Source organism: Epinephelus lanceolatus, chromosome 4 (genome assembly GCF_041903045.1).
Source record: "Epinephelus lanceolatus isolate andai-2023 chromosome 4, ASM4190304v1, whole genome shotgun sequence".
In the NCBI taxonomy this organism is placed as follows: Eukaryota; Metazoa; Chordata; class Actinopteri; order Perciformes; family Serranidae; genus Epinephelus; species Epinephelus lanceolatus.
Genome location: NC_135737.1, coordinates 44,155,961 through 44,181,389, shown reverse-complemented (window position 1 = coordinate 44,181,389; position 25,429 = coordinate 44,155,961). Strand labels below are relative to the sequence as shown.

The window sequence follows — 25,429 nt, the reverse complement described above, 5'->3', positions numbered from 1 at the left end:
GTTTGCTTCTATAATTTGGCAGCAGTGGTGTTTGGAGGGTTATTTTGGTTTTGGCGCTGTGATGCAGATGGCAACAGTAAAACATGGACACAGCGGCCCTGACATCACCCAGAGTTTTTGGATCTGGATTTACTATCCGTTACCACTTGTGTCAGTTACTAGTGCCAGAATACTGGAACAAACAAGCATCAACAAAAACAAACAGCCCCTGAATATAGGCCTACTTCTCTTTAAGACTGGATGTGATCAGTGCATGAAAACAAATATTCAACACTGAATCTGAAGCCTGAATCTGTAGCTCTCCTCACATACTGTTAACTCACATTACAAACATACTCAAAGACTGCAGTGTTGTCCTGGTGCATTAACTCTGTTGCAGATACAGTGGTTGCTAAGCTATTAACATTTTAACAGCACTATATAGGCCTGGTGTCGTACTGAACTGAACCAGTTTGAGTCAGATGTGAATGCTGTATGACGACGATGTATGTCAAGAGAAGAATTTGGTGGTTCAGAGATAATGACGTTTAAATCAACAATACCTTAAAAAACTAATTCATGACACAGGATTCACACACATTTTCATGGACACGATTTCAAAACTCTTCCATGACTTCAAGGACCCATAATAATTTTTTTTCTTGCCAAAGTTGCCTGGTGTTTTTTTTTTAACATATTAAATCTGAACTCTATTCAAATATAATTTCAGCTAGCTGAAACAATGCGGAGAGAAAATTAAGAAACATACATGTTGGTGAACAAAACGTCACACATCGACGCACACTAGAGTTATGTTACGTCTACAGCAACAGAAAATAAATCTGCCATTATGTACATTAGGTGGAAGGTTACCCATGGAAGATTACTCTTTACACACATCTGAAAATTCCATGACTTTTCCAGGTTTTCCATGACCATAGGAACCCTGATGGCATCAAACCTGCTTGTTTGTGTTGTCTGCATATGCTGGGGAAATAAATTTAAAATCAGCTGTGGCAACCAAAATCAGTCTCTAGTGCAGGGATACTCAACTTGCTTTGCCTAGGGGCCACTTTTGCAAAACAACAGGAGGCCAGGGGCAAGTAATTTAACAAACATCAGTGATATGTTTCATTGTGATCAAAATTTTATTTAGTTTCCTTGCAAAGTATTAATAATAAATCATATATACAGAGCTGCATTTCATCCATATGTGTCCATGTATTTTACAAATTCAGTCACTGAAACTCCAAAAGAAGAAATGAACCTACTGTCTAGCAAACTAGGTCGACAAAATGGCCGAACACAAGTATGATGCCGGATGTATTAAATGATGTGGACCTTGAACTGATGACTAAGGAGAAATCTGGACCCTGTGGCTGGATCAGTTGGGAACCACTGGTGTAGAAGATTCTCCCCTGACATTTGTTTTTCTAAACAAGATCTACTTTAATGCTTTTTTCTAAACAAATGTGACTTCTTTATATTCAAAGTACAAAAAAAATTCCAATGTTAACACATTTATTTTCAGTGTAAATTATAAAATGGTCAGTGGGCCACCCAGCAGATTTAGCCCACTCTAGTATCTTCTTAAATGCGTCCATATTGCCTCTAACATTCAGATCTGCATCCATTACATTTCTATTGAGTTTGTGTTGCTTTACTTGTTAGAAAAGGTGTAATATGCTTTAATGAGGTCAGAAAAGTTTGCAGTGCATCTTTTCTGGTAATTCCGGCAGGTAATTTGCAGCCTGAACTCAAAGGGACCACCAGCCAAGCAGCATTTTCAAAGCCTGTACTCGACTTTGTTTGCAGCAAAACGTATTCATCAGTGCAAATTCCACCGACTTACAAGGCTGCAGCTGGTGAGACCACCACTTCCTTATCATCACACTAACTCAGACCTTCATTATGTGACTCCTCACACTGTGTAAACACTAGGATAAAAAAATGTGAGTGAAATTACAGCAAGAATCCTGGATGATCCATCACACCATGAGTTGTGTTTTCTCTGACAAAACTGTCAGTGAGACCTGCTGTATAAACACAGCTCCTCAATACAATGGGTCTTAAATTAACAGTTACACAATACCATATTGTCAACAACAGAGACAAGCTCTTACCAAATGGAGGTCTGTGGTTTTCTTGTGTCTATGATATTTTGGAACTCCACAACCCTCAAATAAACATCACCTGTATGTCCTTTGAACCCTTGACCGTACTTTGGCCTCGCTTTAACCTCGCCCCACCTGCCTCATGCATCCACCTCTCTGTTGTCCCACAGCTGTGTCACGGCCACAGACCCAGGGCAGCAGAGCGAAACAAGCTCGGGCTGGCCTGGTGGGCGAGCTGGTGAGAGTGAAGTGCAAACAGCAAATCACACCCGTGGGAGTAACACCACACAACATGGACACGCAGGATTGATAAGATGATAGCAAACTATGGAATTCACTTCTGAGAGGAGATGTCTCCACGGAAACAACAACACATGCACAGGCATGAGCATGCGCCACAGCTACACACACACACACACACACACACACACACACACAAAAGCACGCTCTGGCTACTCTGCATTTTCAGCCTCCCCTGAGGTTGTGCTAACCAGTAGTTACCATAGCTACCGTGGCAACACGCTGCATTTGTTTGTTTGCTACCAACGCATAAAGGACTTAAAAGTAGCAGCAGGCCAATTTACACTTACTATCAGAGCTACAGACCAGTGGCTGCACTTAATGCTCTGTTATCCTCTCCCTTCTTTAGAAAACCACCCAGGAAATGAAAACAAGCTGCCTGACGAGCCTCTGAGCTGCTGGAGAGTTACAATACAGATTAAGATCAAATCAAATATGAGCAGTCAGAGGGAAATAGAAAGGGAAAGCATAGCAATGTGAAAATACATCATTCTACAACTGTGACAGAGCTGACTGGTCTGTAAAGCTTCCACTAAATCTGTATTAAGAAAGCTGTCAACAGAAGTGACTGCATGAGTGCAGTGACAGAGAAGATTTCAGCAGCTGACTGTTGGCAGTCCCTGGCAAAGAGCTGCAGAGATGAGGTTTCACTTACTGAGCAGGTTTCAGAAAACCAAGCGTTAAAGTTTTTAGGAATCAGACTTTCACTACCTGGAACTGGATTCAGGAGCAATTTAGAGGCAAAGACAAACTAGAATTACAGCCTCGTGGTTGGATGCCTCCGCGCTCGAGTCAAGTTGCAGTTATAGTTCACATCCATGCCTTTAAAACATGAATGCTTCACACACAGAATATCTAAACAATCAGCACAGTTTCAAGATGGACACCCAAGATTAGAGTCACTAGTTCAATACCTGACCAAATGTCTCCTCTTCTGTATCTGAGATGTCACAGTGCAGTTTTTGGATATTAAATGTCATTACTTAATTGTTTTATCCTATTTTGTCATAATTGGTGCATGATTTCTAGAGTTTTGGCTGAAAAGCTGTTTTGTGAGGTCACACTGGCCTTGATCTTTGACCACCAAATTCTAATCAGCTCATTTCAAGGTGCTTTTGAGATATTCACAAGAATGGAACAGACAGACAGCCCAAAAACATGATGCTGCCAGCCACAGCTATTACCAGCACTGAGGCATAAAAAAACAAATAAAGAACTAACAAAACAATAGCAACCGGTGGTTTAAGAAACAATTCACACTGGAACACTATTACTTTTCAACACACTCTTTCTATTCACAATATGTCAATCAATAGCAGTGCTAAAGCACTCCTGGCTCTCACTGACAACGCCACTGACTTTTGTTTTTCAAGCTGCACCATTCAATATTTTTCTCAATGAATGGAATAAACAACTTTATGTAATGTCACCAGGGGTTGCCTGCAACTCCAATCATCTCAAAGAAACATTTTCGCTCCTTTTCGCTCATTGTTTTGGTTATATAATCCACAACTTTAATGTGTTGGTTCACTCTCAATGCTCTCATCAACCTGTTGAACACTGGACATGAGCCCAGTCGAAAGAATAAAATGTTGGCATTATACGTTTCTGCAAACCCCAAATACCTTACATTTGCACATTTCATATGTATCATATCAATGCTTCTAAAGTGACATAATGCATGAGCTGACTTTGTCATCAGGAGTTGGAGGGGATGGTAGATGGTGTGCTTGGCCATATTACGAGACAATGGGCCATTGGGCACAGACATGCAGAATGTCCCACCACCTCTTCTCATGTTTGTGAGTCTCTTTGTGTCTCTTTGCAGTCAGTTTCGTATCTTTGTGGTCCTCTTGTGTGTCTTTGTTGTCATTTGGAGTCTCTTCCAGGTTGATGTGTGGCTTTGACTGATTTTGCAGGTGAAGGCCAGGGGTAGCCCTGACAATTGGGCCTCTGGGCCTGTACCTGGTAGGCCTGTTCAGTGATCTGTCCATGATGGCGAGACACCTTGGAGAGATGCTTGTTTGAGACCAACAAAAAGTGGCCACCAACAAGCTGTTGCTTTTTAGTGCGTCATTGCTGCATTTCCAGCGGCTTTTTAGCCCACAAACGTGGGTGTTTTTAGGGACCCATCACTGCATTTCCAGAGGATATTTAGCCCCCAACTGTCGGCGTTTTAAGTGACCCACTGCTGTTTTTCCAGCGTAATAGTGCCATGAAAAACGGTTGTTTTTTCCCCCAAAGATATCACTGCTTTTTCAGCGGGACTGAACCCCCAAAATAGTGTATTTTAAGCTAAAACAAGATCTTTTCCTAAACATAGACAAGTGTTTTTTGTGCCTAAACCTAACCACACATAACCACTGTGTTGTTGAAAAGTTTAATGTGTAGGCTACAAAATAATGTGCAAATGTAATGTATCAGTGGTTTGCAGAAACATATAATGCCAACATTTTTTCTGGTAATTGGGTTGTGGACTTAAATTTATCAGGTGGCCAACATGTGGCAAAAGCATATTACCTTTGATTTGAAGTCTTTGAAACTAATATTGTTAAAAAATAGAGTAATAATAGGTAGGGGGTCTACCTGTGTGTATTATTAAATGTGGAAAGCATAATATAAACCTTAAATACAACTGCATCTCAACTATCTTTGATGAAAAGCCACAGACACATTACAAATTTTCCAGTTGACTTGGATCAGGTCTATTATCTCACAGAAATGTGCTTTTGTCGAACATCCATCACTCTAATGAGTCAGTGAGTCAGAGCTCTTACGGTACATATTGTCCTCCCAGGTCTCCTCCTGGCCTATTAGAGAGCGGAGCCAATCTCAAGTGCAGCAGGAGAGTGTGATGACGCAGGACACCACAGCCGCCGTGCCCCGAGGTGACACTGCATGAATGTAACATCAGCATGGATGCTCTCTGGTGATTTAGAGTGAGAGTATGTGCGTCTGTGTGTGAGTGGACAAGTGCTGCACTATAGTAAATGGTTATCTCAATCTCGGATGAGTCACTGCAGTGTTAAAGCGAATACTGTGATTCCATAGTACAGTTCAATGCTGGGTCAGATACATCTCTTTTTCACAATGAAAAAAGAGAGCACACATGTAGTCAGTTGAAAGTGCAACAACACGCTTAATATTTCACTATCTTGCAGCACAAAATGACCATAATACAGCACATCTGTGCACCCTTCAGTTCTGGTTTTGTCTCCACCAACTGGCTGTTTAGCTGCTGAATGCTTCACTTCAATCACAGGTTGGTGTTTAACTTTTTCTGCCAGCTACAGAAAATTAATTTGCTGTAATTTCAAATTAGATGAAGGCTTATCCAGAAAAGATTATTGTAATGATTTCATTACACACAACAAATTTCCATGAGTTTTCCAAAACTTTCAATGATTTTGACTCATTCCATAATTTTCCCAGGTCTGGAAAATATGATTATGAAATTCCATGACTTTTCCAGGTTTTCCAAAACTGTGGGAACCCCGAAATAAGTTCAGTCAGGACCACTTTAGCCAAAGCTCAAAACTTAGTTTCCATTTACAGTATTATATTTGGTGGTATGGCTCTGTTCTGGGGCCTCTCTGCCTTTCCTAGGCCTACGCAGAAAGCCTAAGGCGGAGAGAGTAAACCTCTCCACCCTTCCACGCGCAAAACAGGAAAGCCTGAGGCAGAGTGTAAACCTCCCTGCCCTTCCATGTGCCTACAGTATGTGGAAAGCCTGAGGCAGAGAGAGCAGCAGCCTCTTCTTCTGTCAAGACACACCTCAGTTTTAACAGGAAATTTATGTTGGTACAACCACGCAAATTGACATTTTTTTTCCTTCAATGACAAACACAATAGTTAGTAATAGTAATAGGGTTTGGCTTTACAATTTTACGGGACGTGAACATTGCTCTCTCAGGTGAAGGTCGTGTGTTGGACCCATCCACCACCCCTCCTGCCCCCCTCACTCAAGCTTTCGCCACCTTAACTTTTGTCCTTGTCCTGCCGTGTTTCACCCTGAAGCCGCTGGCTGCTGTTAAACTATAACGGCAACCAGCCGCGTATCATGCCCATGTTAAAGGACGCCTTTTTTAGTTGGTGTCTGATGCTGCAAGTCACTGCCCAAGCGCCAGATTTCAACGACTTCATAGTGAGACCGAGCTTTACTGAACCCTGCATGTCCTTCGATGCAACTACTGCACATCGCAATTGTCAATGCTGAAACGATATATCATGCAGCCCTAAGCTGATGCATGATAGAGCTACGTTACATCAACGGCTTATTAACAGAAAATAAATTCGCTGTCATGTTACATTACATGGAAGGTTATTCCCAGAAGATTATTTAACAATTAATTTTATTACAAACAAGAAAATTCCATGAGTTTTCCAAAACTTTTGACTCTTCCAGGCCTGGAAAATGATTGTGAAATTCCATGACTTTTCCTGGTTTTCCATTAGCGTGGGAACCCTGTTCTATTGTGGGCATCACCCCAACATGAGCCAAGACAGCTGTAGCAGTATACGCACACTCTTACCACCACGCAAAGAACCACTAACACAAAGTATACACAGTGTTCTCATAAGGAATAGTGTTAGAAACAAATATGGGGGCCATTAGGGTCCTCTGAGCAGTGCTGGGTTTGGCTTGGTCTTACAGGCGGGCTATATATACCCTGAAATGTGAGCGGATAAGAGACTGCTGATGCCTGTGAGGGCCACACTGACGCCTCTGCCCTCCCTCTCTGCCCATTACTGCTAAGTGCCAGGCTGTTTCATATTAAAACTAGGCTTGACTACTTGGCTATTCTAACAAGCCATAGTTGGACCTTCTCCAGCCTTCCTTAGCGACTGGTCAGACTCCATTCAACACTTTAATTCCCCTGCAGCCAAATTCAGTGTGTGGCAGACAGTGCAGTGATGTATATGATATCGTATTTACAGCTAGATACGAGGAAAAAGGAAATGGACTGGAGGAATGTACAGTGCCGCCATGCCACAAAATAACACCACAAGATTAAATTGGGGATAAAAACATCTGGTTCATAAAAAAGCCTGTGATAGAAGATATTAAATACCTTTCATTTTATACCCCTGAACATGCTTTATTAAACTCTAAAAAATAAACCCAAAACGCTGCATTCAAAGGCAGCAACTCAAGAGAAAAGCTTGTTTCTGGTTTCTGCTACAATGAAATTCTTAACTCATTACTACTTTTCACAACCAACTTCCACAATATGAAAACCCGGGGAGAATAAGCATCTATCATTACCACCATCTGTTGGTGACTCACATGAGAGGCCATAAAAGCAGCAGTGACCTCAGACAGGATCGACTCTGCAGGCTGCAGTGATTGATGCCGCAGCCTCTGCAGATGACTGGCATCATTCTTTATTTATTGAGCTAATCATTTGGTCAATTAGATACCATTATTATTTGAAACACCTATCAATCTCTGCCATCCCACTGAGTGATGCTTAGAGAGGCATTAGACACACACAAGTGGCTTAAAGCAACTTGTGGTTAAAGCATTAATTCACACTTGTGGAAGAGTTTCCCTTTTAATATACTTGCTTCCTATCTATTTAAAAAGCATCAATCACCAGCTGGGTGTCATTGATAACGTCAATCACTGTTGATTTAAAAGATTTCATCTAGAATATACATATATTTACCATTAAAGATGCTTTGTGAGCACTTCCTCCTGTACAAATTGTGGATAATCTGGATTACACTAGTATATTTTATGAATTCCAATCTGGTTTCTACCAACAGGACTCATCAGAGGCCGCCCTTCCTTGCGTCACAAACAACATTAAGATGTTAGCGTACTCTGGTGCAGTAAGTGCGGCGTTTGGCCTTATTAGGCTCATAGGGTGGGATCACATAGCTGGAACTATTTATGAATGGTTTGAATTTAATATGTCAGACCAAACATTCCATGTATTCATAAATAAAACACGTTTTAATATGCTGTGTGCTACAACAATCGATTTTTAGTCCAAACGTGTTCTCTATGTACATTCAGGCTGCAAAATTACCTGTATCTAAATCTTTTATCATTGTTTTTATCATCGCTCTATTATCGTAATAACTCAGTTCCAACCCTCGGCCCTATGCTCTATGTCATCTAGAGCTCGTCATTCTTGCTACACTATGTTTTTGGACACTGTTTCTACCCAGGGCTCCTGCACATTTTCCCGAGGAAGTTTCAAAACTTGGACCGCTAATAAAATTTTCATTTCAGAAAAGTATACACTTCACTGTGTCTGCTGCACTCGCCGGCCTGGTTACGGTACTTTTCTACACACACACACACACACACATGCAAGAGAGTCTCGCCTCCCATAACAAACACCACCACACTATGTCACATATACACATATACACGTAAAAACTCCAGCTGGTTCAAAACTCAGCACTGAGGTTTTGGACAAAAACTAAACACACAAATATATTACACCAATTTAAGCTTTTCTCCACTGGCTTCCTGTCACTTGATATTAAAAATTTTACCTCTGACACAAACAGGCACCTCTGCATTCTGTTGTGCCCCCCTGACCTCAATGAGGAGCTTCGGATCACCACAGCAGGGAAGTTTTAAGGTGGCCAAACCAGTGCACATCTTTAAGAAGCACCTTAAAACCTGTTTATTTTCTTTGGCTTTCTCTTGATTTGTGTTTCTAAAACCACAAGATTAACTGGTCTCCATTAGAGATAACCCCTGACCCCCTAACCCCGAACACTAAACCCTTACTCTTACATAACAGATGCACTGCATGGCAGGTTTAGTGTCTAAGGCCCTGATCACACAGAAAGCGTTTTGCAGGTTGCAACACACAAGGCACACTGCACTGCCTTTTTTAAAAAATGAATGCCACTGGTAAAAAAAAAATAAAAGGAGCTTGCTGCGCCTTTTTATTGTTGCCAGGCAACCACCCCATCAACTCCTTACCCTAAGCTTCCTGTGTAATCAATCTTTTATTTATTTTTTTATTTTATTTATGTCACAGTAATTAGTAGCTACTCACTAAAATGTTGAGGCAGAGGGTACTGTCTGTAGCTCTGGCTGAGGGTGAGAGGCTGTCAGCAGATAAAGAGAGATCTGTGTGGGTACATGAGACCCTAAAAAAGAGGCTGGAACATGGGGAGTACCACCAGTTGGGCCAGGAGCTTCCTATTGATAATGGCTGTTTTAAGGACTGCACTTACATGCTTCCACGCCTGCTGTTTTCTATTGAGATGGTGGTAACAGCAGTTTGTAAAGTCGTATAGCTCTGAAGATCCAGCAGCAGCTACCACCTGTTTCTCCTCCATTGTTTACCAGCTGTAAACTTGTTGTCATGACCACCACAGAAGGCCCGCCTCTCAAGTCATCTGATTGGGCAATGGGGGAAAAAGCGGAGATAATGTGGGGCACTTTTCCACTCTGAATTGAAGTTTTTTCAACTCAAGGAGTTCAGAGTGCTTTGGCAAAAACGTCAGGCGCCTAGAGCGCAGAAACGCAAGGTGCATAGCAACGCAAAAACAGTGAGCTCAACCCTAATTCTCATTGTAAACAATTACAACAAAAAGTCGCCTCCAGCTTAAATGCTTTCTGTGTGATTGGGGTCTCATGTAGTAGGATTAGTGCTGATAACAAATGTGTGCAAACAAAACTGTTGGATAATGTTCTCCAGGTGATACTGGCATCATCAAAACCTTTTAGCAGTGTAAGCTGCAATTTCGAGGCCCTATCAGTGTCATAGTCTGAATGTCTACATGGCAGTAATACTGTAAACTGAGAAGGAACTGACGTGCAGCATCACCTTTCCAGTTTAGTCATTTCTGTGAGTCATCTGTAAGCTGATAAAACATAACACAACTTATTTTTCTAACTTTTCCTAACTCTCTTTCATAAAAGGGTCGGTCAATTCTGCCGGGATGCATCTGAGTCATGCAACCAGAGCCATGTGTACTTAGGATATTTCACATCATAAACATGGACAGCTTGTGTGTGTGTGTGTGTGTGAAAGCATGCCTGTGTGAAGTGGTTACCTGCTGTATTTGTAGCGGTGTGTGTCAGTCCCCGCAGGCTTTGATGGCTCTGGGGCAGCTCATCCTACTGTTGCTACCCCACAGTGAGCACTCACACAGGCTTTATGACACCCAGCACTCCTGTGGAAACACACAGACATGTTACATGACATACCAGTCGACACACAGGACAAAACTGTGCAGCAGCAACATCAAAAATAGTTACGCTTTTTCTGTTGACTGAGGAATTTGTTTAAGGTAAGTGTAATCTGAAAGAGGCAAATACATACAGAGTTGCTGGATCATACGCTGTCAAACACTGCTATCAGACTAACGAGTTGGACAGACAACCTCTGCCTGAGGATAGCAAGGGCTGCGTGTGAGAAATGTATTACCTTCAAGACTATACATAAACAAAGACAGCTAAATCAATATCTTGATCTGTTTTGGCATGTGTCTTTAAGGAAATATTTTGACTTTGTGCCAAACACGTTCAGCATGAAGTGACCGTACAGGCTGGTCAACATGCTCTCCGCATTTCATGTCCAACTGTTAAAGAGTGATGACGTGCCCTTCAGGTCGTATCATCAAATCTGGAAGTTGCTCAATTATAACGCTCAGGTAAAGAGAAAGTTGATAGGTTGGCTCCATCTTGTGCAGCTTCATCATGTGGCTCTTCCAACACTTGTTTCAAAGCACATATTGTGCTGTCACAACCAGCTACTATACGCATTTTCCTTGTACAATGCACATATCATCTGGTGACATGCGCTGCTACCAGTGCTTCAGCTCATGCTAACAAAATCCAGAACTTTCTGACTCATTATCCCTGTCCTCTGTCATCGACTCCTCGGGACAACGTACCCTACAGCTGGGTTAACGGCAGGCCTATGCATTCAACTGACAAGCTGGTACCTAAAAGAAGAAAAGGGAGGAAGAGCAGCAGTTAAGTTGGTTTGTAAGAGGCTCACCGTTGTTGTTCTGAGCGGACAGGCCAATAGACAGAAAGCAATGGGGTGCTACTTGGGAGACTGTGGCCCCAGAGCGCGAGAGGATAGTATGAGCACAGCCATCCAGAATGCCACAGATCAAGTTACAGAGCCGGTAAATATAGCAGACGCCTATGACCTCTACAGGTCACTCAACACTCTGTGGCATTCCAATTTGCCCTTAAAGGACTAGCATTAAAGGACCAGTGTGTACGATTTAGGGGGATTTAGTGGCATATAATGGTGAGTGTTCATTGTTCAGGAGGTTTTTACCAGGAGCTGAATTATCTCTCCCTCTCCAAGACAAACAGACCAGGCGATTAAAACCAGTAAAAATACTGAATAAAGCATTTTTACGTTACAGTTATCTCAGACCAATAAAAATGATTGTTTTGTATTAAGATTGCCATAACATGTTCGGTGACTGGCTGCTAATATTTAAAGAGCCCGAGATGCAAACCTCATTTGTCCCACATTACCTGACTTCACCCTGTTTCAGCCTTATATGACTTATATGACAATGTGATCGCTTTAAAATTAAAGGGATAGTTCAGATGTTTTGAAATGGGGTTGTATGGGATACTTTTCCATAGTTAGTGTGTTACATACAGTAGATGTCAGTCGACACCTTCAGTTTGGAGAAGCAGGCTTGAGTCTGACATGGAAGCTGAGCAGTGTACTGCTGTAGATGGGGCTCAGCAACAAAATAGCCACCTAAAAGCATCAATAAGTGTTTAAATGTATGCTATATTGACAGTATTTTCACTGTTTATCTTTCCATCAGACAGCCCATTCTGATGGGAAAGCCGTTAACAATTTCAGTTCCTTATCTATGCTCTTGTCAAAGCCACCAGACTCCATTGAGAAAAACAGCAATTTTAGCTCACTGAACATAGGAGCTACTTGTCTACCTCTGCCTCGTTCAGTCAGTTAATTTGTGTTATTATGTGACTTTGGTGAATCCGAGCTAACCCTTTTAAATGTCAAAGTCACATAATAACACAAACTAATTAACTGATTGAGGCAGTGGTAGACCAGCGGCTCCTGTGTTCAGCAGTGTTAAATCACTGCTTTTGTCAATGGAGTCTGACTTTGAAGAGAGCGATAGAAAGGCTTCATTTTTCTGTTGGAAATCACTGCCTGACATTAAGGTGAAGCAGTGACACTGGAATACATTGGGCATAATGTTAAGTCATCTATTCTGAGTGTCTTGCTGATTTGCCTTAATTCATTCAAATCATACAAGACGAATGCCTAAAATTATTTGTTTTACTACAACTTTATATTACTTATGTCACTGAGGGTTGCTGCTGAATTCTGCATCATATCTCTCTTGGTAGAACTCCAGTTTAATACGTTAGCAGTGGAGTGGAGCATTAGCTAGTAAACATGGACAGGTAACAGGTGCATAGCCAAAACGTACCCACTAACAGGAGCACATTGGCCAAAAAGGGGTGTGTATATAGGGGTGGTAATGTACTTGATAACAGGGCATTTCCTATTTGCTTAAGGCGCATTTGACATGTTAAGATGTCATAATTTCACCTGTTAAGACAAACAGATTTGACTTATTAGTAAGAACATCAAATAGACATAGAGAGAGCCATATGGCTTTCAATACTCTACAAAGAGCTCCCTATATAGTGAGTAGAGAGTAGGGAATGAGTAAATCATTTCAGACACAACCTCTGACTTTGAATGATCACCAGCACAAGATGGCAGCAGTCATATTCGGGATATTTCAGCTTCACTTCTGTACAGTGGGGGCAAGCAGAGATGTGCCATCCATCCCTATATACAATGGATGCTCCAAACTCTATACATTTATTTTGACATTCGTATTAATAAGTTCAATTTGTTTATCTTAACAGGTATAAATATGATGTCTTAACGCATTAAATGCTCCTGGCTTTCAATAGTGTCTGGGATATGTTAGCTTCACTTCTGTACAGTGGGGGCAAGCGGAGATGCGTCGTCCATCTTTATGAAAAGCCTATGCTCCAAACTGGGGGTGTGCTGACTTACATCTATTGTTTGTAATATACTGTTTAAGGATAAGAAGCCCATACAACCCTGCTTTTAAAGAAATTAAGTATCCCTTTAAAGTCATTTTTTACCATATCATCCTTAATCTGGCCACATGTGTATATCATGTAGTTGCAAAACTGTTTATAAAATTATATGTGCAGTAAATTACTCAGTCAAAAATCGAGTATTTTCTAGAAACCAGTTGACGTATGTGTGCAGACAATGGAAAAAGACAGGTCTCTGTGAGGGGTATAGCGTTACATGACACTAGGAGGAGATGGGACGACACTACAGCACAAGCTATGGTCGATGCACTGCAGTGTGGCCGGCTGTATGTCGCTCTAAACACACTGATATGAGGGGGAAAATCAATGTATGTGAAATATTCCGCATTAAGTGTGTGTATAACGTTACTGTACATGTGATTAGATAACCGGGGCTCGGTAACGTTAATGGAAGCGGGACAGGTTTGACAGAGTGCTGAAGGGGGCGGGGAGGAGATGGTGTCGGTGAAAACTCACCGTCCCTCAAGTCCTTTAAGACTGGAAGTACAAAGTTAATACACCTTCTGTTAACTCAACTGCGTCGTTATTTTCTCGGTGTAACCTCGGTTAACGTCCCACACCGGCTGGTTAAGTAGCCATGTCGCTAGCTAACTTAACAGTAGCTTATGTGTGAGGCAGCGGTGTGACGTTAACGGTCAAACCACACACATTTCACGGTGAATGTGGCGGATTGAACGGTAGAAACGGAACTTTTACGGTTGATTCAGCCGTTATTTTTCCACCACAACCAAACGTCGGGCAGTTTATGTAACAGTTAGGTAAGAAAGTAACGTTAGCTGCCTGTGTTAAAACTTGATATTAGCTTAAATACAGAGTTGTTTCGCGGTCATATTTTAAGCCGAATATTTCAGTGACGCTGTATGACTTCTAAGATGTGTTAAATATATCTGATAAGGTGAGTTAAATATTCACTGACGGTAAGAAACGCAGTGTAACAGTGTCAGATATGGGGGTTTGGCTTGTGCACCTCAGAGGGTAATGGTGCTGTGAGGTAACTAGTTATTGACTCACCTCACAGTTGGAGATCATCCCGGTCCAGACGCGCAGTAAACGCCCCCTAAAGTATCTTAACGGCGGCTTTGTTTCGCTTCTCGAACCGTTGATGGAGTTGCCCGATGATGATGGAGGTACGGCTACACCGTCACGGGCTTTAAATGAAGACTGCGCTGGTATTCAGCCATATCTTCTGTCCCCTTGCAGTTGTAGACTTTCTGCAATCAAGTAACGGTCCTGTTCACTTTAACGGTGACGTCAGCCCGGTAACAGAGCTGGCCTCTGATTGGTTGATACCTCTGTGAACGTCACTAGCCACAGCAGTGACCCGCCTCCTACACCATCACCATGGTGACGAGCGTAAACACCAGAGGTCAGTTTCATTGAAAACATGTTGCTTTCAGGGTGATGGGAAAGACGGACACTTGGTTCTGTTAGAGTTTAATGTTTATCTCAGGTTTGTGATTGTGGTGTGTTTAAGTACCTGCTGAGCTACTGTTCAGTAAACTCTCCAGTGGTAAATACTACTAACAAATAATGTTAATTCCACCTAATAATCCATTTAATGTAAAACCAAAGCCAGCTACACAGAAAGAGAAATCGCAATTTAATCTGTTTTTTGTTGTTTTGTTTTTTTTTTGCATAATTTACATTAACATTTATATTTATTTATTTACATATTTGGTATTATCATTATTGTTATTATACATAATATGAGGAAGTTGAAGTTTTTTAAGATCCCTGGGAAAGTATTGCCAGTATTGGAGGTAATACTAATTCATTTAAGTAAGTAAAGTGAGTAAATACAAATAAATAGTAAACATGAAAGCGCATGCTTTCATGCATGTATTGTCTTGACAAAAACAGAGACTTGACATTGAACAACATCAACATACATATTACAGAATCAGAATCAGAATCAGAAATACTTTATTGATCCCCGAGGGGAAATTATTTATGTTACAGGTGCTCCTTGCAAGAGAGGAAAGATACGTGAAAATATAAGAAATTTAAACAATAGTATTAACAAATATATAGTTAAATAAACAGGAATTATTAACAAACATAAACGTAAATATATATATATATATATATATATATATATATATATATATAACAACAACAATCATCACTGTATGTCTGACAAAAATATCAAAGAAAGTTAGAAATGTATAATTTAATTGAATAGTTTTTAAAGTATACTGATAGATTTTATACGTATATATAAAAAGCATATGTGTGTTTTAACTAGCTACTGACTGTTTAAAAAGTGAAAGGAAATCCCTGACACATTGGTTTGTCTTTTTGAGGACATATATAGCAAACGGCATCGTTTCTACATTAATAATATTCTTGTTTTATCATTTATTATCTTTGAGCACAGGTATATTTACAAGGTGGTAATCTGAATCACTCTCAAGAGCCTGCTCTCTCTACGGGCCCCTCCACCTCAGGGGCCCAATTGCACTGCCTGCACTGTCTATACTTACGCCTTATCACTGATATTTCTTGCCATTCCTTCTTGCCATTTTTTTGTACATAGGCTATCTTGCTGCTACATTCTTAAACACAAACCCATTTTTAGAAGATATTATCAAAAGCTTACCATTTTTGTGATTTTCTGAATGCCAATATCTCTAGAACTTTAAAAGAAAAATGCTGTTAAATAAATCAATTAAACTATTAATCTGCTCAGAACCCAATTATGTTCCAAACACAATAAAATATATTGTAATCGACTCTGAATGCACTCATAAATTATTACCTCTTTTGTTGTTTTATTAGGATACTTTATTACATGGTTTTCTTTTTCTGTCCATTCCAGTGGATGAAGAATCTTAACGCAGAAATCACCTGATAGTATAAATGACAATAAATGGTCTCAACAGCCTTTTTTAAAACTAAAAACATGATGTTATTTATTTTTCATGAAAGGTTAACTCATATCAGTGAGTAAAATTATGTTTTAAAATACCAGCTAAGCCCCGCCCACCAAAAAAACACATCATACTGTTTACTAACAGTAAAATAACTCACCTCCACACCTCAGGAGCTGGTTTGGGACGGCACTCAACATGGTGGACACTCTGGGACAACATGGAAACTGAGTGTGGGTAGGGAGAGGGTGTAGGGGTAGTTTGGGAAAGGTCCTACATGTCTCCATGGTCGGCCATGCTTGTTGAAATTGTGGGTGTGGCTCTACTCTAGTCCACTTTTGATGATGTGGAACTGTCTGATTAGCATTCAGACATCCAATCAAATTGAAGGCTGCTGTCAGACCTGGAGTCGTCAATATCAATATCATTTTGTTATATGATCTTAATTTTGCTCATATAGACAGGGATGTCACTGTGTTCTTCTACTAAAGCTCCTTATCAGATTGCATATGTTGCATTAAGAGTTGGTTGAGTCATACACTGAAGATGTTTCCTTTAAGTATTCCAAGTTCCAGCACTCCAGTAGTCATTCATGCTGGAGTGTGCAAGTGTCTGCATCAAAGTGAATGAGTCATAAAATCATACTGCAGCATAACCATCTGTGAAACACATCCGGACCCGTGACATTGCTCCAACGCTGCCGCTGAATGAAACAAAGTGACACACACACACACACACACAGTGAGGAGGAGACTGCCATTTATTACCATTCAGTGACAGATCTTTCTCTATGCTAAGATAAGAAAGATGACTCATTCTCTGCCATTTAATACTTCATATAGGTTTCTACAAAAAAAAAAAAAAAAAAAAAAGATTATGCTTTAATTGCCATAGATTATGAACAGTCCTGTGTTACATATAGCTGAGTGAACGTGTAGCTTAAATACTGGTGTATAAGTCTGAGCAGGGATGAAACCTGGGCATCCTGCACATTTAGTCCGGCCAAAATCTATAATCAAAGACAAATATAGCCTTGTGAGATCTACTTGAGCTCTGGTGCACTATTTAGAGGCAGATGATGACTCAAGCAGTGCATTACTGATGTATCCAGAGTAGCAAGTGTCTATTTAGTGTCACAGGTCTCTATTCAAACAGGCTGTGCTGAAGCTGCCAGATGTCTCGCATTATGTGTTGAGTATTTAACTAAGCAAAGGAAATAAAGAGACTTTGTTCATCTTCTTCTGACAACACAAACAGGCTGCATGGGTTTCAAGGAGCAGAGGGAGAGTTAATGAGTTAGACCTGCTTAGATTAAAGGGCAAATCCACCCTCAAAAACTCTCAGGAGGAATTTCGACTGCTTCACTGAATGATTTCCTACATATTCTACATATTGTAAGAATGACACCCCCGAGGACTCCTCTGAAGAAACAGTGTAATTGTTTTGGAAATGTGCTGATTTGCTGTTTGTCAGCGAGTTAGATGTGAAGCTTGATATCACTCTGGGGAGAAGTATTGATCTTCTCATCTAATTCTCGCCATGAAAGCGTGTAAACCTAATTCCCAAAATGCCGATGTATTCCTCTAAATGTCATGTTCAGCAGTCAGAGTTATGTTGATAGCAGCTGCAAAGCTAGAGTTTTTACAAGTGATTCACTTCTTATTCACACTACAATCATAACATGTGAGTGTTTGTACTACATTCTGGTTTATTGAGGCTGCTGCTGGTGCAATAATTATCTCTGCCTCTGTGATGATAGTGTGACTCAAAATTATTGAATGACTAATAAGAGGCGGCTCTGGCAGGACTCACAGTATCACTCTGTGGGACTGACACCAAAACCTGATGTTTACTGCTGATGGCTCAGTCAGTCAGAGTAAAGCAACAGCTGCAGCACTAAACAGCAGAATGACTAAATAAATCCTACACTCTGCCAAAGGTGTTAAAGGAACACATCACCATTTGTATGTCAGTTACTCACCTTGTGTTACCTTGAATTATGAGGGAAACCTTTTCCCGCATGTCTCCATGGTGAATGGGGAATCCAAAAAAGTATTGAAGTCATTGGGGTACACGTTTAACAACAGCAAAACTATAACAAAATTTCCGTTTACAAACTCACACAACTTGTGCAAAAATAATCAAGATGTCCGCTTTGTCAGTGGACCTAAACGTCAAAATATGACGTGCCCTCCAGCGTCTGTTTTGGACATTCTGGGCAACCCGATCTCATTCCTAAGTTGTCAAATACCGCCGCCTTGTCAGTAGTTTTAGTGTCAGACACTGACATCAAAAGCCCCGTTTTGTGGTGGTTTACGGCACAGTGGTGCAGTGGTTAGCATTGTCGCCTCACAGCAAAAGGGTTCCCGGATTGAATTTGGCGTGGGGGAGCCCTTTGCATGTTTGCTCCCTGTGTCAGCGTGGGTTCCCTCCAGGTGCTCCAGCTTCCTCCCACAGTCCAAAGACATGCAGGTTAATTGGTGACTCTAAATTGTCCGTAGGTGTGAATGTGAGTGTGAATGGTTGCCTGTCTCTATGTGTCAGCCCTGTGATAGTCTGGTGACCTGTCCAGGCCCAATACACCCAACCTGTCTTGCCCAGTGTCAGCTATGGAAAATGAATGAATGATACGCCACCAGGTGGCGTCCGTTTGTAATGCGGCTAGACAGAGCCTTTTGTGGTGTTATGATACACTCCGGTTGGCCAGACAGCACCTTTTGCAGCAGTAAGACACATGGACAGGCAGCATCCGTTGTTTCGATGGCACCTGTTGCTGTGATACGATGCACCACAGGACAGCATATTCAGCCGTGCACACGACTGTTTGTGACATGTGAGTGAAAATTCATGTGTTTGGGAAGTTCTGAAAGTACAGTTTGATAAATGAGACTGGTATTATACTGCACGAGTTGTGTGAGAGTTTGTAAACGGATTTTTTGAAATAGTTTTGCTGCTGTTAAACATGGACCCCATTTACTTCAATTCATAAACAATGTTCACATTTTTTGGATTCTCCGTTCATCATGGAGTTATGCGAGAAAAACAAAGTTTTCTTCAAGAATTCAAGGAAACATGAGCTGAGTAACTGATATAAAAACAGTCATTTTGTGGATGAAGTGTTCCTTTAAAGGGTGTTGTCGGAGAATTTTTTTTGTTTAGTCCTCTTAATCAGCTTCTTACTGAGAGCAGTGGAATCCTACAGACATTTTGGGCGGGTCTCAGTTAGAAAAAGGGAGGGTCAAAATATTTACCGATTGGAATTTGAATCAAAATGTGGTGATATTTGGGGTTGTTTGTTTACGTTGCCAGACCGCTGTCAATCACATGATCAAACCTCAACCACACAACCATGAGAAAGCAGATTACCTGAGTTTCTGATAATAACAATAACTAAGAGTTTTTGTTTCCTAACTCTAACTTTGATTGTTGCTTTATTAGTCATGAATCTTTAATGTTACAGAGAAATACTTAAAATCTAAAATCAAGTTTTCAGGGGCTATAAAATGGCTTAGCCGATATTTTCAGCTTGTATCATGTTGGAGAGTCAGCAGGAGACAGAATAAATAACATGACAACATCCTGTTCTTAACAGAAACAAAAATCTGGATGAGTTCAACAAGTAAACAGTAAATTTACATCAAGACTTATAATAAATTTTTCCTTGGGCTTTATGTTAAACAAAGTTCCATAGACTTCATTATTCCATAAATCTGAGCAGGCATAGAGACCTCTCTCCCCGCAAACACATTAAATCAATAAATTACATGCATCACTACGACAGCGTAGAGCTGACAGGCTAGAAAAAAAAGATCAGTATCAGGAAATAACATCAGAAGTTTCTTGTTATATAAGAAGTTTTCCACATTTTTTACAAGATATTTTCATGTCATAGCAACATGTTTTCATCTTCTAATGATAAAAATTTCACGTTATGACTAAATAAATAAGTATATTGTTATAACAAGAAAGTTTCCTTTTTTTAATACAAGACAAACTCCTTATAACATGAAACCACCTTGTAAAAACATGAAAAATATCTTGTTATAGCAAAAAGTTTCTCTTTATAACACAAAAATTATCTTGTTACAACTTTAAATATCTTGTTATAACGAGAAAAGTTTCTTGTTATAACACAAAAACTTTATTATAATATTAAATATCTTGTAAAAACATGAAAAACATCTTGTTATAATCAGAAACTTTAATGTTATTACCTGATACTGATCAGTTTGTTTTTTCCTGGCGTGGCATCAATATGCTTCCGTACATACCAAACACATCACCCACGCTGCAGACAGTCACACACATGTCCTCACGTCAAACAGATCTCACACTGATAAGCACAGACACTATAACTAAATGCTTGAGTTGAGACTCAGGTGCCAGCTGCTCTGCTGCCTCTCTCTGTGCTGGACTCTATGGCTGTGGTTCAAGCTACGCTAACATTTATTCAGCACTACTGTGATAAAACGCATTGTAATTCTTTTCATCTAACCTGCTGTGTGCCATTGCTACACCATCACACCTTCTAATATTCAAGTATAGCAGTAGTGTTATAAAATAAACATTGGTAAATTATAATAGTGAGGAGGGATATATTGTTGCATTTACATACTTGTGATATTAATACATTAGGAGGGTAAAAACACTGTTAAAAAGAGGCCAGGGCACACTGAGCTGAGCTTTCTATCAGCAGCGGATGAACTGAGAGAACAGGTATTTGTTTCCACACACTAAATGTGAATATTTAATCCAGTGGTTTGACGTACTGTATCAACTGCGTTCACGGTCGTAACACTGTCAGGAATCCCCTACCCTGCTAAGTTCCTTGCTACAGGAAAAATCAATAGGCATCAGTGCTCCTCTTATACAGGGTGGATACTGTGTAATAAAATAAATACATACTGTATATATTCCACATTATAATACCCTAACGAGCGATCTTTGGTGGAGGTAATTCTCTGCAAGATGGAGTGAAATGTAGAATGTGTAACATGACACACTGATGTGGAGGCATAAAGTAGTACTTCACTAAATTAGAGGGCAGTGTAAAGGGATAGTTCAGATTTTTTTAAGTGGGGTTGTATGAGGTACTTATCCACAGTCAGTCAGTGTGTTTACATGACATCAGAGAAAATAAACTTATTGTGTCAGTCCAACTAAAACCAGACTTTTAAAATACATCTGAATGAATCTGAATGAAATTGTTCTCCATTGAATTTCTCAAAGTCGGACTAACACACCCAGATAATGTGGGAGTCAAATTCCTCCTGCATGTATACAGTCAATCAGACCCAAACTGGCCGAGGCGCTCTGAGCATGCTGCACAATTTCCACCCCGGGCTTTGACCCAGAGGTTCAGTAGCATTAAATGTGTAACAGAAGAAGAAGCTGGTAACAACATGGAGAAATCTACATTCAGAGCTGTACATTTTTCGACAGAACGAATGTACAGAGCTGTAAAGTTGTCCACCATGGTAGTAGTTAGCTGCTAGCTAGTCTGAGTGGGCGGAAGTTCGCTGCATAGATCAGCCTCTCATTGGGCGGAACGAGCCACCCGCTGAAGTCCCGCCCTACCACCTCCGGTTGTGTAGGAGTTTTCAACTGTTTTCAACACATCCTTTACTAACTTTTGCGGTGTTTGATCTTGCAGGGATGTAGCCATTTTTCTGCCATGGTTCGCGTCCTGTAGGTGATATTTTTGTGGGCGTGTTACACCAAAACCTGTTTCCCCCTGGCAATATTTTTTGCAAGCGCATCGTTGCTGTGGCACCGCCCAGAACGATTGTGATTGGTTGAAAGAAGTACAAGCAGCCAGGGCGTTTTTTTCTCCAATCTTAAAGTGAGAGTCGGCCCAGCCAGACCTTTCTTTTCTTGAGGAAGGTCTGGTGAGCGAGACTAGCTGCTACCTAACCGTAGCTAACTTGTTTGGCGATTGTTTGGACTGGGACGAAATGGGTCAACCAGAAAAAGATCCAATACTAACAAGCTGAAACGGGGCATATCTCCACCTATCATAGCGGAGTCGGACATACTTCAGTCAAAAAATGCTGTATACTGGGACAAGGACAGTAGTCAAGCCAAGCTGTAACCGTAGCACGACATAACTGCGCATGTAAAAGTAGTGAGTGTATTACATACAGTAGAGGACAGTCGGCATGCCCCCAGTTTGGAGAAGCAGGATGGATCTCTGACATGGATGGAGGGAGCAGCAAATAATTCAGTATCAGTTTAAGTGTACACTACACTGAGAGTATTTTCACTGCTTTACCTTTACCTGCTTTGTCCCCATCTATGCTCTCATCAAAGACTCCATTGAGAAAAACAGTAATTATAGCTCTCTGAGCACAGGGGCTGCTGGTCTGCCTCTGCTTTGATCAGTGAGTTAGTTTGTGTTATTGTGTGACTTTGGTGAATCCAAACTAAACCATTTAAACACCAAAGTCACACAATAACACAAACTGAGTGATGGAGGCAGCAGTAGACCAGCAGCTCCTGTGTTCAGCGATGTTAAATCACTGTTTTTCTCAATGGAGTCTGGCTATGAAGAGAGAGATAACGGCTACAGGTCCTGATTTGAAATTTCTCTCTGACAATAAGGTAAAGCAGTGACAATATTCTAAATACAGCGTACACAGAAACTGACTTTTTTAGGTGGCTAGATTATGTTTTGCTGATGCCCCTGTCCACAGCTTCTGTGGTGACACTCTGCTGCTCTCCAAACTGGGGGCATGCCGAACACCATGTACTGTAGTTAACAGAAGAAGATTCAGTTTCAGTTGACTAATAAGTGTGGACTGTTCACCAGTCCACACCCCATATTTTGATCCACACAGGGACTTGAGCTGGCGACCCTCAGGTTCCCGACCCAAATCCCTGTGGACCGAGCCACTGCCGCCCACTGACATATTACACTGACTATAGGTAAGCACCTCATACAATCCCACTTCAAAAGATCTGAGCTATCCCTTTAAAGGTGCACACACATGGACTAAACTGAGATCAGTGTCTGTTCAAGGAGAACTACTAATAAAGTTCTTATAAAATTATAAATACACTGTAAAGAAAGTGCATTGATTAAACACTTAAAGGTCCACGAAATAAGATCATGTGCAATTAAAGGAATCATGAAATGTTATGACTATCTAACTAAATGACTAAATGCTATTATATTATTATACAGCAAAAACTGGTCAAATTAAATAGCCATGTGTATAAAATCAGGTAATCTGATGAGAACACACTGCTACCATGTGCCTTCAAAATGACCATGAACACACAAGTTAATGACAAACTCTGATGTGCTCAAATAAATGAACATGAACTGGATAAGTGTCTATAGCTAATGGATGGATGGGTGGATGAATATAATCAATCACACTCACATGATGTTTTAAATAGAGAAGTTATCCCTTCATACTGCTCCTGTGCCAAACATGCACTTGAAAGTCCGTCTTTTGTCTGAGGTGTGTGTTCGTGTATCACTTCTTCCCTCATCTAGTGCTTTAATTGTAGTGGCAGAGTCACAATAAACCTGTAGGGGAGGCACATGACATAACACGACAGCTGCTTTGTGATGATGCTGATGCTGTGTGGGTGTGTGCGAGTGTGCATACAGTATTGTGATGAGACACACAGTAACATCAGATCTTGGTCAGTGATTAAACAAACATCCATCCACCCATTTTCTGACACTTATCTGGGGGTGGGTCACACTGGCCGCAGGATACACAAGGTAGTCAGATGTCCCTCTCTCCAGCACTATTATTCCAGGTCCTCCTGGCTCATCCTGAGGCCAGATGAGATATATACCCCCAATCCCAAATGGATCCCTTACAGAGACTGGTGTCCCAATTCTCCGTCAGGTTAAGAGCTAACCTGACGGAGGATTAGGACACCACTCCCCCTCACGTGAACGCGCAAAACCAATTGGAAGGGCCAAGACAAGGGCTAAGGGGAAGAAATGGAATTGGTCCTTGGTCTGTAAGGGCTTAGGGCTTAAGTCAACGAGTCTGTAAGGGATCCATTTGGGATTGGGGGAGAGTCTCTCTGGCTTGTGCTAGGTCTACCACAGGGTCATCAACCAGTTAGATGTGCCCTGAATCCTCCGAAGAGAGACACACAGGAAGCATTCTGATCTAACCCGTCCTCATTCCCGGGCAGTCAAAGTACAGATGCTTTGTCAGGCCCCTCGGTGTCTGACAGCAACACACAGGCACCCTTTAATGCATCTATGTGAAACACATTGTATACATGGTTAATGTTGTGATGTAGTCACGGTTAGGTTCAGAAAAAAAGATCACGTTTTGGGTTAAAATAACTACATTCGTCATGAAACGTAATTTAGTCCTGCACCGGGTCAGGGACGTAATGTAACGTAAGATAACATAGTGTAGCGTAATGTAACTTAACACAGCACAGTGATATGTACCGATACTGCTTTTTACTTCCCGATACCGATTCCGATCCCTGACCCTTAGGTATCTGCCGATACCGAGTACCGATCTGATACCAGCGCGTAAAATAAAAATGGATGGGATATGAATTGTTGTATGTCTCAACTCCTAAAACTCTATGTAAAATATTAAGAAATTAATACATAATAGTAGAATGAATGCCATAAAACTTGTTTTTATCATTATTATTATCCAGTGTTGACACAGATCAAGACACAGGTTAAAGTGCTGCCACACAATTTGGTAAAAAAGACATTTTAAAGGCTACAGTAGAATGCTTTTTAAACTCTGTTTCTGTTTCGTTTGCCTGTAGCATGCGTATGTGTAATGACGTGTGGCATTTCGTGGTATCGGATTGGTCAGGGGCTGTACTCGCAGATACCAGATATTGCATTAAAGGCAGTATCGGAGGCATCTCCGATACTGGTATCGGTATCAGTACAACTCTACAATGCAGCACAACTTAATGTAACGTAACAAAACGTAACATAGGGTGATGTAAATACATATGTACGTAATGTAACGTGGCGTAGCATAACGCAATACAATGTAAGGTAACATAACGTAACGTAACATAGAGTGATGTATGTACATCACATAAGTGACATCAGTGCCCGA

The 25,429-nt window shown here is 40.8% G+C and overlaps 1 protein-coding gene across 3 annotated transcripts in view; it reads right to left on the bottom strand.

Annotated features, from left to right (window-relative positions):
- The window catches only part of usp2a (ubiquitin specific peptidase 2a), a 61,278-nt gene extending 46,642 nt beyond the window's left edge, over positions 1-14,636 (bottom strand). For 2 of the 3 annotated variants that reach the window (XM_033632200.2, XM_033632202.2), the window contains exons 1-2: positions 11,375-11,486; positions 10,425-10,544 (exon numbers count right to left, since the gene is read on the bottom strand). The gene's annotated coding sequence lies outside the window, so the exon portion shown is untranslated. Of the gene's footprint in view, positions 1-10,424; positions 10,545-11,374; positions 11,487-14,496 lie in introns of those variants that run through there. The other variant, XM_033632201.2, reaches the window with a different exon arrangement.
- Positions 14,637-25,429: the final 10,793 nt, after the last annotated feature.